Source organism: Coffea arabica, chromosome 7e (assembly GCF_036785885.1).
Source record: "Coffea arabica cultivar ET-39 chromosome 7e, Coffea Arabica ET-39 HiFi, whole genome shotgun sequence".
NCBI lineage: Eukaryota > Viridiplantae > Streptophyta > Magnoliopsida > Gentianales > Rubiaceae > Coffea > Coffea arabica.
This window is the reverse complement of record NC_092323.1, coordinates 29,120,241-29,124,941: the sequence shown is the minus strand read 5'-3', so window position 1 is coordinate 29,124,941 and position 4,701 is coordinate 29,120,241. Positions and strand designations below refer to the sequence as shown.

The window sequence follows — 4,701 nt, the reverse complement described above, 5'->3', positions numbered from 1 at the left end:
TCTTCCTTTGCCTTAATGTCAATCAGTTCAAATTAGTAGTTTTCCTAATAATGTTTATAAGGTCAAATCGCAACAATCGCGGGTAACATAACAAAATAATTAGCATTGATTTGTCACTTCATGACACAGTCAAAAGTTGCAAAAGGCATAAATAAGGATAACATGTTGTAGATGTGGAAATAGGGTCTTATTCATTCATCTCTTCTCACGGTGGCAAAGCATCTGTAGTATGAATTACATGACATGACATTATCAATGTCAACGAGTCAAAATCAGTCTTTTTTGAAGCACCAATTCAAAACCTTTACATATTTTACTCACTATACTGGAATTTTATTATTGGACTTTTGTGTAGGCTATATGGATTATAAGTTATCCATACACAATTCTTCCTAAAGATCTTATCTAGACTTTGGTCAAGGCAACATATTTATGCACCTAATTAATAGATTATGGATAATTGATTATGCATACCTTACTTCACAGACCTCAAGACTTTTTTTTTTTGGCTAAAACCCCAAAGCTAGGGAAGGGATACTAGCCCCTGTTATTTTATTGGAAAATAGACAAATACAAAGCAGACGAAAAGGAAATAAGGAGTACTTACTCTCTTACAATTTGCACACGAACAAACGGAACAACTTGTGCATCAAATACTAGAGCCACCCTAACTAATGACGGGAGTTGATTAACATGATCAAACACAGTCTTGACCCAAATCCAAAGTCACAACCGTATCGGCAATCGAGTTTGCCTCCCTATACATGCCCCAGAGACGCCCACAATTCCTTAAGCCAATAGCGAATTTGATGAAGTGCATTGCACAAAGGCCATTTACCTGCAGACCTGGACGAAACTAAATGAGTCAGCAACCTGGAATCCACCTTGATTAGAAATCTGGCAAAACCATGTTTTGCACACATCCTCAAACTAACTAACAAGGCCAACACCTTGGCAACTAACACTTCCACATCTCCAAATTCCTTGTACCCTGCAAAAACCAACTTGCCCTCACAATCCCGTACCACGACAACCCCTGCAGCACATCATTCCCTCACACTTGCATCCGAGTTAAGTTTATAAAGGTTTGCAAGAGGCCTAATCCACTGAACTAACAATAACTTCACCGACTTGGCTGTAGCCCGTACACCATTCACCCAAATGCTATCCTCATCCCCTCGAAAATGCTTTCTACTAAGGCGCCAGCCAACACTAGCTGCTTAAAATCCCTCAACCTCTGAAATCACTCCTTCCACATTAAAAGAATAGCCTTCATATCGCTCCATATTCCTCCCTTTCCAGATGTACTAGCATACCATTGAGGGGAGCAGTCCCCGAATATGTACTCTGCTCACGGGCAAAGAATGACACCAAGAGTAGAGCAAGGATGCAACTCCTGTTCAATGCCCTCCAACAATTCCAAACATCCCTGTAAAATGTCTCCAAACTTGTGTCGCTACCACACCTATAACAAAAAGATGATCTATAGACTCCTTGACTCCGTAACAGCAGACACACCGAGACCCTAAAGCAACACCTCTATGCTAAATATTCACATCTAATGGCAGAAAATTTCACAACAAACACCAAGTGAAGAAGGAATTTTCAAAGGCAGAATAGGAGCCCAAGTTACCCTATTCAGCACCAAAAAATACATTCCCATGCCGAAGTAGTGGTAAATTCACCCAAACTTGATTGCAACCAGATCAGAGTTTCAGGTTCTGATCGATCAATTGTAATCTGATTGATAGACTGCACTAAAGAGGGTGGAATAACCCCTTGCAACTTCTGCACATCCTATGCATCTCCATCAAAAAAATCAGTAACAAGCACCCCTAGTGCAACCTGTCTTCCTAGTTTACTATATAGTGGCTCATTTGAGCACCATCTATCGTACCAAAAGTCCACACTACCTTGCCCCAAACACCACCTCATTTGGCTCTCAGCCAAATGTCTCACCTTCAAAAGCTGCCTCCAAGTCCCAACTGGACGCTCTGTTGATACAATCGCTAGATGCTAAACTCCAATGTACTTTTTAAACATGAACTCAGACTAGAATGACTTCCTCTGATGCGGACGCCACCACAACTTACAGGCAAACGACGTAACCATGTTCGAAAACGACCTAAATTCTAGACCCCCTTCATCTACTAGGAACCACACCCCCTCCCACGAGCACCAATGGATTCGACGATCATCCTCTCCATTAGACGTCAATACTTTCTTTCACCTTAATTTTGTTAGAAAATTTTTCCTCCAAGAATTTCACTTCTCATGATTTAATATTGTCCAAGTTTTAATCTGGCTGTTCATTAATAAATATATGACCCTTTGCATACTCAGAATATCTAATAAAGACACTTTTTTCACCCCTAGATACAAACTTTCTATATTTACGATTAAGTATATAAGTTGTAGTCAACAATACACTTCTCTAAATGGAGACATATAATTTCTCTTGCTTCTTGCGCCATTTTAAACCTAATTATGTCAAGTAAAGTACCATTCTTTCTTTTAGTTACTCCATTTTCTTGTGGAATATATAGAATTATCAACTGTTAGATTGCCCCTCTCATGTCACATTAATTTTTAAATTGACAAAATAGAAACTTGTTGCCTAGGTTTGTTCATAATGTTTTGAATTTACTATCTAACTAATTCTTCATCTTGTTCATATAACTTTTAAAATGTTTTACTGCTCATGACTTATAAAAGATCAGATAAACATAACCAAAATTAACAATTAAAATTTTAATGTTTCGATTTTCTTTGTTTTCTTAAACTTGAACTCAAGAATTGAAATCCTAACGTTTAATTATTATTATTTTTTTAATAAATAATACAGCAGCAAGGAATAACATAACATTATTGAACAAGACAAAATTGGACTGCACAAACAGTACCTGTCACTGTATGCTCACCATTCTTGTGTGTGATTTCTACCTAGACGTTCTCAAGATTGGTATCTAGATATCAAAGTTTTCACTTTCACTACATCAAGAGAACTAGTACACTGACATTGCAGTGAATAGGGGATGATAATGGCAACCAGAAATCTAAGCCATCCCAATGTGGACAGATGAAGCAATGAACAAAACCAATGAGAAGAAACAGAGAGATAGTATGCTCTAATTGTTAAGTGCCTTTTTTTTGCCAGAATGGTCCTTTTTGGAAGGATAGTTCTTTTTCTTGGCATAATCGTCTTGACGATCGCGAAGATCAAGTTTTGAGAGAACGAAGCAGTAAGAATCCTAGTCAGTCTTCCTCAAATACTTCAACTATTTCTTCCTCTTTTGAACCATTGCTTCAAGACCTTTTCGAGAATGCTTGTCCTTCTTGTGCGGAACTGTAGATAGGTCCACTTGAACACGAGCATAACCACAATCTGACTTCGACAATTTAAATTCATCTCTCACTTTCTTAAGCTCCAGCTTCAATTTCTCTCCAACTAACATGTGATCAGGGTGGAAATACTTTTCAACTAATTCTTCCTTTGGGGGAGATGACATGTAGAGTAGAGGTCTAGCAAGCTGGCCCAAGATATCAACATTGTACTTCTTGGGTTCACTCTGAGTTTCGCTCATCGCTTGAAGACTTTTCCTCAAAGTCATCCAGGTAGCACCAACAAGTTTCGAGTTTATCTCCTCCTCCTCCATCTTTCTCAACTTCACCAGCCTTTCGCTCAACTCTTCCAATGAAAACCAATCTTTCTTGTCCCGTCCTTGAGCCTTAGCGCCCTGAGCTTCTCGCCCAACTCTCAAGTGGAATAAATATTTCCTCACAAACTCCGTCTGAAATTGAGTACCATCCTCCACATCATCCTCCTTTATCTCCGGCCCAAAATTGACAGCGGCAAATGATCGCTCGCTCCAATCCCTTTTTGATGCAAAGATGGCAAACTTGGGTCTAGTGGCCCCGTCGTCAAACTCTCTTTCCACCTCGAGATGGGCATGGCATTGTTCGTTCTCCTACCCCCTTGACTCTAGTTTGTCGAAGAGGGTTTGAGCTGATTTAAGCTCTCGCGGATAGCCTTGAATGAATTCTTCACCATTGCTTTCGAGGCACCTGGGGTGGACTCTTGACCTTTGGAAGCGAGACCCCGCTGGTAAAGTTCTTGAAACGAAATGGGCCGGGAGGAATTCGGGGCAGAAGTAGTGTTAGAAGTGGAGGATGGAGGAGGTGGTGGTGTTGGAGGAGGGGGTGCAGAACGGAGGCAAAACTCATGTAAATTTTTACGGATTTCTTCTATCTGGTCGGATTGCTTTGAGACGGGGGAGACGAAAGAGAATGGTTTTCGACAGGGTTGGGATTGAGGCTTCCATTGTGATTGTTGTGGTTTTTGTTGTTGTTGTTTGAGGCTGGCTTTGACATCACTGAAGTATGAAGAAAACGAAAATGGGGATTGGGATTGGAGTGGTGGCGGCGGACGGGGTTTAGATTGCGGGGAGGGGGTATTGTCAGGGTCAGGGGTGGAGGAGGATGAAAAGAAAGGAACTGAAGTGGCGGCTGGAGTGGTGGCAGCGGTGGTGGTGAGAGGGAGGGTTTTAGGGCGGAGTTAGAGGAGCTTGGTGGTTGCCGCCATAATGCGTGGCGGAGATTTGATTGCAGAGTTTTGAGGAAACCCTAAGGAACCTAAAATTTTAGCATCCACCTATTCAGCCACTAATGTTTAATTATGATTTGAACATATAATGATTTATT

At 40.7% G+C, this 4,701-nt stretch overlaps 1 pseudogene; it reads right to left on the bottom strand.

The window, feature by feature from the left end:
• Positions 1 to 205: 205 nt before the first annotated feature.
• On the bottom strand, positions 206 to 3,957 carry LOC140011330 (uncharacterized; annotated as a pseudogene).
• Positions 3,958 to 4,701: the final 744 nt, after the last annotated feature.